The following is a 14,512-nucleotide window of genomic DNA, read 5'->3' as shown; positions in this document are numbered from 1 at the left end:
GAGTTTCTCTCTCTGATTTTCACAAAACTCATCGGGCAGCATCGTGTTGACAGGCGGTCTCCCTCTGGATACACAGGGTTGAGAGGTCAGGATCTCACCACCTGCCCCTCAGGTACAATTGCGACTGGCACAGGTCCCAAGGGAATGAGCCCTTCACTGAACGTCGCCAGCAGGATACAGGCTGCCTCACTCGGACTCCTTGGAGGCACGTCTCACTAGCCATGCTGCAGCCCCTCACAAACACCGGGCCAGCGTCTCGGCACGCTGCTTTCCTCCAGGCTTCAGCTCCTTGGCTTCACTGGTCCAGAAAGCATCCCCAGCTCACTCACTGCTTCTGGAAGAACTCCACCTTTTATAGTGTAGGGAAGAATCAAGTGGAGAAAGGTATGCACAGTTGGGATAAAGTTCCTAACCTTGCCTGACTCTATTAGTGTGGCAGCCTAGTGGTAGGTTGTAGTAGTAGGCCCTGTCTTGTTTCCCAATGCTGTCCCTATGGGTAATCCTCATTGATCTTAGTTGCATCTTCCTTGTCTCAGTGTTTGTTTGAAATGGTAAAGGGGAAATGGGACAAGACCAATGAGGGTTCTTGCAGGGAGAATGGTAATAAGATGGTTGATAGTGGGGAGAAGAGGAACACCCGCCTTGATTTTTATGTGTCCAGGACAATTCACCTTTCCCCATTTCATCTTTCTTTACTGGCGATTTGTAATGGTTGAACTGATATGGATAAGAAGTTCTTTGACTTGAGTTGGGGAAGGACCCATTGATTTTATAGCCTACCAGATTCTGGTCCGTCTGTTTCCCTATTTCCCCACCCTTGTTATTCTATTGTAATTGAACTTCTCTTCGCTTGCCCACCCCCAAGGTCGGGATCAAAAGTGATGGCTCTCCAATGGTCAACTGAATAGAGGAAGCTTGGGGCATACCTAGGTGAATACCCGCAGGTTTCTCACAGAGAGCAGAAGCAATCATGAAGACTCCAAGACCTGAAACAGTGAGGGAAATTCAACCATTATTAGGCCTATGTAATTAATGCAGGGCCTGGGTGTTGGATTACAGTAGATATATTTGACCACTTTTACGAAGCACAGATAGATAAAAGTAAGATAACATGGACAGACAAAATGACTGAAGGATTTGAAGAATTCAAAATTGAGATTTGTACGGCCCCAGTGTTAGGGATTCCAGACTATAATGAAGAGTTTTGCTTATTCTTACATTCAAATGGAGAAGTGATGAACAGCAGTCCTCACGCAGAAGACGACATTAGGACATGGACATAAACCATTAGCCTACTACAGTGGGATTCTAGAGCCAGTAATGGAAGGAAATTATCCTTGTGAACAAGCATTAGCTGCAGCTACTTCCCTGATTGAAAAAGCTGCAAGTATTACAATGGGGTTCTCAATTACATTATTCATCGAGAATTCCTTATTCGCCCTTTTAGAGAAACCCAAAAGTACATTGACTACACAAAGAGCATTCGGGTATGAAGTAATTATTTCAAACCCAGCGGTCAAAATTGTTAGATGTAGAGTAGTGAATCCAGCGATATTCATAGCAGAATTAGCAGGGAAGGAGAACTATGTTCATGACTGCCCAATGTATACTGAGTTCTATGATGATATTCCCCTTGTTAGAGAAAATGCTCTTGGAGAAGGGGAAATGTTATTAATTGACGGTTATTCAAAAATTGGCCAAATGACAGGAGAAAGACATATGGGATCGGCAGTAGTGAAGCTAAAATGGAATGGTGAATTTGAAGTAGTGACAAGTGCGAGACTGCCTTCATGTTGTTCAGCACAGGCTGCACAATTAGTGGCGCTTATTGCCGCCCTCCAAAGATATGAGGAAGTGACAGAATACTCATAATCCACCTACGTGACGTCAACTGTACACGCAGGATTGTCACGCTGGAAAAGGAGGGGTTTCCTCTGCACAGATGGCACACCAGGGCAACATGCGTCTCTAAAAACGGCAGCATATTTCTCAAATATTTCTGATTTTGAAGCAGAAAGTGTTAAGCAAATATCCGAACATTGCATGCTGATAAATGCATGTTTTAATGTGTTGTTCATTGTACAGTTAATTGAGCGACAAGGTCGAGCACCATAAGAAGAACAGGATTTATGGACGAGGCAGGGGTGTTCTTTATCCCCCACTGAAGCTCTATGGAGGCAGGACAGCACTGGAAAGCCAGTTATGCCTGTAGCATTATTGAAGGTGGTGATGGAGCATCTTCACTACCCAGAAGTTTCTCCTACATGAGGTGTTTCTTAGATGGGGTGTGTGCAAACTCCTGCGGTCTGATAATGGGCCGCATTTTGTAAATTAGATATTTGAACAGATAACTCTTCTATTAGGTATAAAGCACACATTTTCATCTGCCAATCATCCAGAGGTGAATGGTATTTGTGAGACATTAAACGGACCCCTTAAAGAAAGGATAGCCAAGATCAAAATAACTTTGAAGAAGGTATGTCTACTTTGCCTTCTCCTTGCTCTGTTTGCCCTGAGAAATCAGCCTGGCTCTGATCACCTCCTGACTTCTCATGAGTTGGTGACTGGATGCCGCATGAGAGTACCCCTTGCTCCTCCCACTCGAATAGAAACTGATGCCCACAGTGTAGCAAAAATATTAACCGATGAGATGCATGATTATTTAACAAATATTATTGCTAGTGTTTCTTTTATTGCTTAATGGATCAAAAATCCGAGGGAAGGGTCGAAGAAGATTAAAGAAGATAGCCAAATAATTGATTCTATCGACTTGCTAAAGCAACCTAGTTTGTACGTTGGGGACCAAGTGCTTGTGAAAAGTTTTGTATGCACTTGCAAAAAGCCCCATTTAGAAGGACTGTGCCTAGTAGAGGGGGGGCACTCCCACTGCAGTGAAGATCAAAGGAAGAACAGCTTGGTTACATGTTAATGGCGTAAAACTCTACAAGGGAGAGACCCTGACCACTCCTGCACCAGTGAAGTAGGTGAAGAAGTGCCATGCATGCAGGCTAGATCGGCTACCAAGACCAAGAGCCAACAAAGCACGGAAGAAGAAAAAACAACTTGAACTTTTAGCTATTCCCAAGTTTAAAGGGAAAGCAAATTAACCTTGCAAAGTATCAACTGAACAATTCTGGTTAGGCTAAAGAGACAATGTTTTGGAGATAAAACTCAGAGCTTGCACATGACACTTTATGTTGCCTATAACAATAACGATGTACACATTCTTGTATGCTATTTTTACTTACATTCTTCGGTTTTACCCAGATTCATCGAGACAACATGTTGATCTTGTCACATTCTTTGGAAATCCTAAAAACAGTTTTATTATTTTCACGATCATTATTGTGATAATTTTACAATTTCTATTATAAAAAATGTGGTTGTTATAAAAAGTATCAAAAATTACACGTTGAATTAAAAAGAATGTGAATTTTCCAAGTTTTAAGAGACACACTGCCGGCAAGAAGATCGATACGTTTATTTGGAATACTTCTGGTAACCTCATTTTGTACAATTATTTGTCTTTTCTTTCTTATTATCATGGAAGTTCATAAAATATTGATTAATAATGCAGATGAAGTGTTGAGCAAGGAGACATCTATTTTTATCCCTAACAAAAGCACGAGTGATATTTCCAAACAAATTATCCGATTTAAGAGAGATGCCGAAGAAGATCATGAGGATATAAATACATACCTTGATAATTCAGCCCATTTAAAGAATAACATGTGCTAATAGCACATGTAGAATGTGGGGGAGAAGGACATCTGATGAGAGCTGCTATGTGTGTTCTCTCATCCCTTATGCCATGAGCACCGCCAGAACATGTTTTGCAATATAAATACCTGTACATGATGCAAAGTATCTCAGCCATCTAGCAGCGTGCACAACAAGAGGACAATTTGAAGGAAGGTGGGCAACCCTACGATGAAGATTGAGAAAGACATTCCCACATGAAGATGCATATATAAAAACACAGAAAATGGAAAAGGTCCCAGATAGGAAAATCAGAATGCTCATGTACTCAATCAGTAGTATGACTGGAGAACAGATAAGGATTGTTGAACAAGAGAGACTGGGTTGTGCAGGCGCATGGGACGTGCCAGGATTGCCAGGATGCTGGGAGAGACCATATGTATTAGTATATGGACGAGTATCAGCCAGCACAGGATGGGAAGACTGAATGCTAGCATGAAGTGCACATTTATTGGTGACAGCACCAGTACAGATAGTGCAAATAGTGAATGATGAATGCCTGAAAGAATGGACCAAGTATTTGAAATTATAAACATGGGTTGAAAATGAAGCAGGACCTGTATCCATACTGCCAATGAAGAATGGCACATTGTGTTTCAGGAACAGTGGTCTGACCAAGGTTGGAGAAAATACAGGATGCAAGCAAATAATTGATTTACGAGGCATGAATAGAGTAACTGACGTGCTAATGGGCCACTATTGGGCCTGTGGATCCAAAGCCTATATGCAGCTGCCTAGAAATTGCAGCGGGAATATGCTCTATAGTGATCATACACGTTTCTGCATTCTTTATTCCCTAATGTGATCGCTATATCGACTTTCTGAAAATGGATCCACACCAAAGAAAGAAGAGGTTGCTTAACCTTATTCCAATGGAAGAGAGAGCATTATTTCTCTGCAAAATAAATAGAAGCCTATCATGACGTTCCAGCTGAGCATAAGTTGTTCAGTAGAACGGCAGTAATATTTACAGCCATATTCATGCCAGCAATTCGGACTGCAGTGAACACAGAGTGGTTGCAAATAACCAGGTGGGAACTGTTACAAACAATAAACATGACAATAAAAGGATTTCATGCGATTAGAGAAGAATTGAGGGCCATCAGACTTATGACCCTTTAGAACAGGATAAATATGTCGCCAACCCTGCATATGAAAATGGAAGAAGTAGATCAGACCGAAGATGATGATTGGTTCTCATGACTTTTTTCCTGGGTTCCAACCTGGATGGCGAATGCCTTCAAACTGATTGGGGCGATACTAGTATTAGTATTGTTAGGATTCTGTCTTGTAAGAATAATCATGGGACAATGCAAGAAGACAGCAAAGAAAGCTATTGGATGAAGGTAATGATCGATGTGAATGCTGTGACTGATGAGCACACACAGACTGAAAGGAACACCTGTGAGCACCTGAAAAGAAGTCCCCTGGCACACCCAGGAACAAAGTTCTATTACTCCAAGGATCATAAGAACTAGGATGGATTTTGGGTATTCTCTCGATCGACTAGGGAGTGTTGCCATATGACCTGAAGTGTGGATAAGCACATAAAGTATGCAGATGACCTTAGGGGTTACAAGGATATGGATTCCAAAGAAACCAAAGTGTGAAGAAAAGGTGAAGAAGATTGAGGAGGTGATCGAGGACTTGGCTTGAGGGTGGAATGTAAAGAGGCAGATGTACATGTCATCTCTAGTGCATGCCCCCTCACATCCATCATTTTGGAAGAACAAGAAGACACTTTGCATTAGACCAGGTATCATCCCAATACTGCATCGAAGACATGAGAGACGTTATGCGCTAAGACAACCGTATCGAATGTACCGTCGCACTGACGTGGTAGAAGGATGCCTGCAGACACCATTGAAAATAGAAGAGCTATAAGTGAAATCTGATGAGTGTAAAGTGATGTCATGAAGAGAAAACACAAGGACAAACTGAAATGATATGCGAATACTTAAAGAATGAGGAAGTGACTGATGTAAGGAAGTAAACATTTATGCAAATACGAATAAATCATATACACTGAGAAGATAAGTGTGAAGATATGCAGTAGATGTACATACGCAGAAACGCACAGTAGATGAGACATGCTGCAGTCGAAAATATAACACAGGCAAAGTAGCCATGATGAAAAGATGAGCATTGACTCTGTATAAATAGTAGGCAAAAACCCCATGGAAAAAGAACAAGGCTGCAGAGCTGACAGGCGCTGGAAAACATCTTCATGGAAGGAATGAAAGAATATCTGTTTGGCTTGGGATCGAGGATGCCACATCAAGAAGCAATTGCAAAGCACAAGAGGAGTCGAGGTTTGAGAAACGAGATATACACAACATATTTCTCTTAGATTAAGTAAAGGAGTGAACATTTGCAAGTGCCAAGCATTGAACAATCAACAATGCAGAAAACACGTGCAACCAAGTCTCCAGAGACTAATAGCACCTGGCATAATTGAATTAAATAGCACTAACTAAAAGGTCAGAATGGACAAAATCATAGTCTTCTCACACGTGGTGCAAAACTGGAAAACAAGGCCTATCCATTAACCTCCAGATGAAGATAGCAATGTACCTTCATTCACTTAAATGTCCTGAGGAATAGAACAATCAGCAAGGTCAACTATAAAGAAGAAGCCTTGGTTTAGGGCCTAACTGCTCAGAGATGGTAGGCTAATTGGCAAGCGGGCAGTGGTCTGACCTTGTACACTTGCTTATGTGCTGCTAATGAACCAAATGTCCAAGGTTGGGAGAGAATGCCAACAAATCATGAGGGCCTCTGTAGCAATGGACAATGCAATGTTGCAGAATCCAATCTGCTTCTGTTAGTCTACTATTAATCTGTATTATACATAGTTAGAGGTAGTTCAAGGCGTGCCTACCAGACAAGGCAGAACCAATTGTGTTACTAACACCTAAACAAAGTATAGGTATATGTGTACCTCTAAGCAATCCCTCCTTTCGATAGGTGTTTACTGTTTGCAACGTAGGATGACCTCATAGCTGACGTGCATCGAGGTATAAAGCTTTTGTCTAATTGGTTTCCATACTTTATTTGAGCTGATAATAAAGTAGTATTTTTGCCATATTGTTTGAGTCTGTTCGGTTATTTGGGTCTGAGACCTTTTATTTGTAAACCCATCTGGCACTTGTAATTCTCCAGGTGCTACTGCACAGGCGTTCAGGCTCAGTAGTGTAGGGGACACCGCAGCTCGCATTTCTTCCTGATGCTTATTCTGCTGCTGATCTCTTGCTCCACTCAGCATTGGGATTGTCTCAGTTCTTTGGTTGGCCTTTCCCCCTACACAGCATGGTCACACCCTTGACAAAACGGGTTGGCAGAGCGTACATTCAACCATCAATGATCTTCTCTGATGTCCCTGTCAAGAAGGAGATGAGCAGTACTCCTGAGCAGTCGCCGCATGGAAATAATCGTCAATTTGCTCACGTCTTTCAGAGTTTCTCCTTGTGTGCGTCCTCTGAAACATATCCTGCAGAGCTTACTCCTTTTACGTTCCTTTTTGCAAGACGACTTTACTCCAGATCTTCCACAGATTTTTACTTTAAAATAAAGATGCAAAGTTTATGGAAGGTTTTGGGGGTCGACATGAGGTTTCAGATCCCAGTGAGAGAGATGCGTATATTAAAACACACAGGATGCTGATCAACTGCTGATCTACTACTGCAATACATTCACTAAAATGCATTAGAAAAGCACACAGCTCAGGTTTTGTCTTTTGCCATAACAACAGAGGTAAATCCCCAAAAATTCTAATTTGATTCAGTGTCATTTTCTGTTCGTTCTGTTGCCAGATATGGTATTCAGGTTGATTTCTGTAAATATTATTTGTTATTATATACACTTAAATATAGGACCTCTTAGTAAACAGGTTTTTCTTTTCAAAACCCTGTTATAAGGTTCATGTTTTGAAGGTTGTCTGCAGTTCTTTTCCATCTTTGGAGGCTGCTTCCAATTTACCATTTTATTAATTAATTAGTATTCTGGCTCAAAAGCCTATTGAGCCTATGCCCACCAGTGATCTGAAACTTGTTGTGCGTCAGTCGGTTTCCTTCTGTGCAGTACACATGTTTTCATAAATATCAATTTTCTCTTTAGGGCTTCATGCTGGATTTCACATGCTTCTAAGCAATGTAATGTGTGTTACCGTTATTCAATTTATTGACCCCAGCAGGATGATGGACAGACTTGTCTCTGCCCAGATTCAAACTTGTAAAGTATAGGCTTAACCAATGTCTAAGTCAAGCACTTAACCCGCTGGGCTATCAACTCATTCATACACATCCTATTATTAGAAGCCAACCTCCATTGTGGCCTAAGGATTTCATGTCAATCAGGGGATGTGCCCGTCTTCCTTCATTCCCAGTCCTTCATCTGAGTTGGAGAGAACTTTGCAAAATCTCAACCTCTGCAGGTTTCTGATGTTCCGTTTGGAAAGTAGGAGGAATCTAGACAGGATTTTTGTTAACTTTGGAGACTTTTTAGATGCAGACAAATGTCTGTGGTTTTCATTGCCCATTGCCCGATGTCTTGCAACTGTGTCAGGTCAGATAAAGGATGCAGACACGTTTTTGGCATTTGTTAGCCAATGTATTAAATGATGAGAGCAATGCCTATCTCTGCCTATTGCTAGCAGGGTTTTCCCTGTCTATATAAATAACTAAGGTGCTCGTCAGTCATCAACAAGTCTCCAAATGAAAATAGTCAGCTGTCCAAAAACTAATTTTACCTGACCCCACCACTATTCAAACCAAAGTAAATGAAGTCAGGAGAAAGACCTCCTTCTCCTGACTGTCTATTGTTAAAGAGTTTGTTCTTCAATATAAAGTCTTTGGTTCATAGACATAATTTCGAATACAAAATATTCGAAAGTCAAAAAGTCGAAAAAAAAATGTCGATTTTTTTTTTAATGACGTTTTTTTTTTAAATGGGGGGGTTCCCCCCCCCGACCCCCTTTTTTTTTATTTTTTTCCTATTTTTTTCACAGAAACTAGAGCCCAAAAAAAAATATCGAAAAAATAAACAATTCGACATTTTTTTTTTCGACATTTTTGATTCGACTTTTTTGACTTTCGAAATTATGTTTTCGAAATTATGACTGGACACCAAAGTCTTTTAATATGGTATCTTTAAATAGTCTCTTGTCACTTTCTGTATTAGACCTTATAACACCTTCAGCGGATTTTTGGGGTTACTGTTTCTTCCCTGGTCAATGTTCAACTGATCTCTTCTTATCCTCTGTCTTATTCGTTGGTCAAGGCTACTATGCTCTTTGGATTCTTTTGATATATACTTTCCCAATGGAGTCAGAGTTTCTTGGTATTTAACATTTTCTCTTCTGAGATAGCTTTATTGGTGTTTCTTTCTTATAGACCCTATTGGTCTTTACTTCATACTCATAGGATTCTCTTCCCAATATCTTCCACTCTGTACTTCTTGTATTATGGGATATCACTCCCTCTTCCCAGAGTATTTGTACCCAATGCGTATTAGTCTCTTTTACAAATTTAATCTGGAGTCTCTTTCTCAGATTGTTACAGTTCCCTTTCATCTCCTTTCCATTCCATATCTCGTCAATTTCATTGGGATGAGGTTTTCCTGATGTGTATTGATTCCCCGGTGGCACCCAGTTCTCCAGTCTTTCCTGTTCCCTCTACTTTGGGAGTAAAATGTCCCTCCGGGACAACGCTCGCTCTGGCTCTTCCTTCAGGCTCCACCTCGTTCTCTCTTTCCGTCCGGTGGTGTCCCACTCTCTGTCTCCTCCTTCTTGTCGACCAGGTTTTGCTGCGGCCCATCGAGTCTTCGGCAGGGTGGTTTCAGTTTCGTTATCCAGGCGACTGCCCACCACGAAGCTATTGTGGTCATACTACCACCGAGACCTGGCTTCTTTTCTCCTCGGTTCACCAGCGCAGGTAGACGCTGGCCTTCCAGCATTTCACTCTTGCAGTCTGACCAATTCTATAAATTACAGGCTCTGCAGCTTTCCTTTGCTCCACCTCCCTCAACTGTGATGTTGTCAGGGAGCTTTCCCTGCTTACGCTCTCTCTCAGCCTCGCCTCTCCTCGGTGTGTCGTCCTCTCCTGGTTTACTCAGCTCCGTTAAATGGAGATTTTTCTTTAAAGAGACAGTTTCTTTTTCTTGCTTGTGTTGGCTTATTACGCTTTTGTCTTCAACCCAATCTCTGGATTTCACAATGTTCTTTGTCTCTGATAGTCCTATGTATGCCATTTCAGGGAATGGCCTAGGGAGTTCCTTACAGGATCGGGAGTCCTTATCCCAAAAGGGCTTACCTCTCCCGATGAGGTCCCACTAGCCTTTGCCCATAGGGAGCGTGCTGCAGAGCGGGCTCACCGGTCTAGCCACGCCAGCCTAGATTCGTCACACAACCCAGGATGCTTTGCTGAGAAAGGGGTCTTTTCTTCAGTGAGTCGGCTCATGCTGAGCTTCAATGGCTTTAGTGATTTACCAGCATCATACTCCTTTGAATGTCAAATGCAGTCCATACCCAGGGGTAGTCTAAGCACTCTATCATGGATGTTGCAGCTAAGACAGGAGCTACGTTTGGTCTGAGCAATATCTTTGCTTAAAATGTTTATATCAACAAGCAGATTTCCCCTCTATGAACTTTCTCATGTTTTAAAATAAGTCAATAAGTAAACAAAAAGTGGAGTTGGAGGTACCAGTATGTGAGTTATTCTCAGTATTGAGTCTTGTATTGATAGTACTTACCCCATGCCCCTTCTTCAGACAAGCCCATGTATCTTCCTCCTATGCAATATAGTAGCGGATGATTGCATATGGGGTAGCACTTGTGGCCAAGCATGCATTCTAGACTCCCCTTTTTGAAATGTTGGTCTTGCTGCACAAACAGTATTCCCTTTTACTGCCCTACAGCCAAGACATCCATGTAAGTCTGGAGGAAAGATAACTGAGGAATCCCTATTCAAGAGTCAGTGCATTTAAAGACAGACCAGCATCTCATTGGTCAACCACACAAAATCTTGCAGACAAGGGAGTTTGTCAGAGTATATTATGTAGCACCAGCAGGTCAGGGACGTCTTCCCTTGCAAATGAAGGTGGCGCACAATAAAAGGCTGTTTTATTATTACACAGAATTCTTTTTGAGGAGGCCTCCAACCCGTCTCGCACCCAATCTCCACCAGCACCCCTTTTCCCAATAGACCAGGAACCAGGCCGGTGTGTTGTCAATTAATAATTTATTAATTTATAATTTTAATGTCAAATCAAAACACAGAGCCTATAGAAAGTAACCAGAGGTACTGTAATGCCACACCTATTTTATGTTATGAAAAGCAATGCCAAACCATTTCACTCAAAGGATGGCAGGAAGGATGTCACTCCCTCCCTGTGACAGTGGAAAAATGGGTTTTAAATGATTTGATACTACTGCTATAGGATAGCACTCAAGAGTACTTGGGGTTGCTTACACTAGGAGACAAACAGGGCTTCAAAACAGACTAGCTAGCACGCATATGAATTTAGATTTTCACCCAGTCAACACATGAGAAAGAAAAATCCCCAAATAAAAGGGAATGCAATTCGAAATCCATGATTAGGGTATAGTAGGGGAAGAGATATATACTAGGAACAACACGTTTTCAAAGGTTCAAATATTTTTTTTTTAGAAAAACGAAATTGTAAATCACATTAATTTTGCTGGGGCTGAAAATGACGCACACGCTTTCAACAGCGAGAAAGGCAAATAGGAACCACGGTTTTCAGTGAAAATGACTGGGGCAACTCAGAGATTTGCTGTGGGCCATAGGATTAGGGTTTAATATGGCAGATGCAAATTAGAATTTGTTTTTAAACACACAATTTAACGCATGGAAGAATGGGTTTTCAGCTCTTAATGAAGTTACTTCCTGGGGAATATTTTATATATATAATGACTCGCAAAACACAGGGAAGGGATAGGTCCCTTTCCCGTGAAGAATTAATGTGGAAAGATAACTATCATCAACAGGTCAACAAGAGATGATTTTGTGCCATAGGAAAAATGACTTCAATGCACGGATGAACAAAGGATTTGTCAATGGGAGAGTTACCACAATTCACCAACAAATAAAGTACTTCCCAATAGAAAAATGACTGAATTTCACAAACAGATGAGATAGGGGATTTTTCCCATGTGGAATCACTAGGGTAGTGCTTAGGAATAGAGGACTTGTTTAATCTATGGCTGGGGAGGTCTATCCTTACAAGAGAAAAGGGCTTTATGGTAATCAAGGGGCGCCAGGGCTTCACTGCATAGACCATCAAAGGGGTCAATCAAGGCCTCTCTCTGTCCTCCAAATAAGCTGCTCCGGCTCCCTGCTTCACTCCAAGACTAAGCCCAATTTCTGCAAGGATAGCTCCAGATTTTAGTCAGCTGCACACCTCGGATTTTGTAGAGAGAATCCCCTATTGAGGAGGAGTAACCTATTTATAAGCCAAATGATATCGCTGATGAGTCATGCTTCTCGCACAACTGATAGGGCAGTGATCAAGGGATACCTCCCCCTCTGCAAGCTGGTAGGTCCAGAGAATGGGGGAGAGATTTGAGAAGCCAGGGGTGGGTACTCCATCCATCATATGACAAATACAGGGGGTTTGATCTGGATTCTGTACCAGGAAATCTCACATTTTAATAAATGCCCTTTCTCATCAGATTACGCCACATATGCCAGCATATTCAGACACTACATTTTTTGGGGAATCAAATGATCCGACCTAGAAATGTGTAGGTCATTCTATGGCAGCGTCACGGTTTTTCCTTGTTTATGCCCAAACTATACTACTGAAAAATCAGGCCATCGATGGGCGGAATACCTATCACCTGTTACTCATTTTCTCAAATGTTTATGATTGTCATAGTTATTCATATGACGCAATACATTTTTGTTGTATAATTTTTGATAGACCGGAGTCACCAAAATCATTTTTGGTCCACCAAAAGCAGCTCACTGGCAGCTTTTCATAAATCCGAACATGAATAATGTACGATTAATACTTCCCAAGTTATCCCTAAAATAGCATATCTCCTATTGTGTGCAATGGGTGTGAAGCTCTGCCTTCACTCTTCCCCTCTCCTAGCAGAGATCTGGTTTTTAGCTCTGACGTCAAGAGGGACCCTTTTGTTTAGGTTAGCCTACAGTTTCAAATGCTAATAGCTATGTTTATGACAGCCTGACTGCTTTTGGTCATAAAACATGCAGGTCCAGGGAATTCCTCAGCTCATTCTCCTGGCAACACAGCTTTGAATTCCGGTTCCACTTGTGGGGGGATTTACAGCCAGGAATAGAAACTTACTGGCAATGAATTCCCCTTCCTTTCTTCAGCTAAAATGGCCTCTTTGGCTTCCATTTTGATTTGACATAAACTCTGGCAATGCACTCCATTCATTATTAAAATATCACTGCAACACTGTTCCCTGCATACAAAGGTTACATGTGGGCAACATAAATACACTTTTAATATGCACATCTGGTTTTGCAAAGTGTTACTTAAGACAAAATCGAAATGTCTTTTGTAGTCCCAGCAGTGGAAAGGGGCCTACATTTGACTGCAGCTTTTTAACCCAGTTCAGGCTCCCAACATGACAGGAACCAAACTCTTATGTTGAATGTTTTGCATACATTTGGAGGAGCATGTCTTTAATTGAAAAGGACAACGGCTTTGGAAGGCAGTGATTTTGGTCAAAGTACAAAACTCCATTCGGCAGTGCAAATTTGCACACAATCTGGTCATTTTATTTACATGCTGGATGTCGTCGTTTCTGCCAATGTGGTCTCAGACTTTCCAGACCTTTTTCAAAAGTATCATGAGGTCTTCCCCTCATGTGTGGCAAGTAACATTTTCAGGCATCCTCAGGCTTAGATGCCTACATTTGCTCCTTCGTGTTTGGGCAGGGGCCTCATTTTGCACATACTCCAGTGCAGGCCTTTTACTGAGGGGCAGGTCCCCCCCACTGACTCCGGCATGTCGGAATCATACATTTCCTTCTTCCTAAATGCCAATCTGGTTCTTAAAAAGACTCGGCTTGTTAACTCCTTATTCTGAAACAAACAAGTAGACTTCAAAATATGTCATTGGGAACCTTCTCTTGGGGCCCAGGGACCCATCCAAAGGCCACCTCCTTCACCAGGACTTTCGTTGGTTACATGTGATTTCATCGAATGAAAAAGCAACTAAGGAAATTTAAATAGAATAAAAAACATTGAATATCAAAAAAACAAATTTCTTCTTAGTTGTTTTTTGGATTTTGCCTCTAAAGCCCACCTTTTTATAATACTTTTCCTACACCCCCAAAACCACTATTCCCACTCCCAACCCCATTTTTAGTTTTTTCCAAAATTAGTTATTTTGGTATTAGTTGTTTTTTCATTCGTTGACATTTCATTAGTTGTTTCTTTTTTGATATAATCACTGCATAACATTTTGTTAACGTAGACCACTCTTGAGACTAACTCCATTTCCCCTAAATGTGTGTCTCTTGATCAGGGTTTGGGGATATCTAGCTTAAGTGCAGGTACTGATGATAAAATAAACAATTGCTTTGGAAAGAACTACACTTGAAAAAAGATAATAGATTTTACTTGCAATTTCCTGCCTCATAAATTACTAATTCTGACTGTTAGGTGCTGGAGGCAAGCAGTGCATGGTTCTCATGATTTTCTAAATGTTTGGTTACTCTGCATCTGTTTCAGAAAAAGTGTGTGTAGCAAATGCCTGT

General features: G+C 41.3%; 1 protein-coding gene across 3 annotated transcripts in view; it reads left to right on the top strand.

The window, feature by feature from the left end:
* ARHGAP9 (Rho GTPase activating protein 9) overlaps positions 1-14,512 on the top strand; it is a 1,031,694-nt gene that overhangs the window by 810,540 nt on the left and 206,642 nt on the right. The window lies entirely within an intron of this gene.

The sequence above is a fragment of the Ambystoma mexicanum genome, chromosome 3q (genome assembly GCF_040938575.1).
Source record: "Ambystoma mexicanum isolate Mex_15411 chromosome 3q, UKY_AmexF1_1, whole genome shotgun sequence".
Classification (NCBI taxonomy): Eukaryota; Metazoa; Chordata; class Amphibia; order Caudata; family Ambystomatidae; genus Ambystoma; species Ambystoma mexicanum.
The sequence above is the reverse complement of the archived record's forward strand: the minus strand, read 5'-3'. Positions and strand labels throughout refer to the sequence as shown.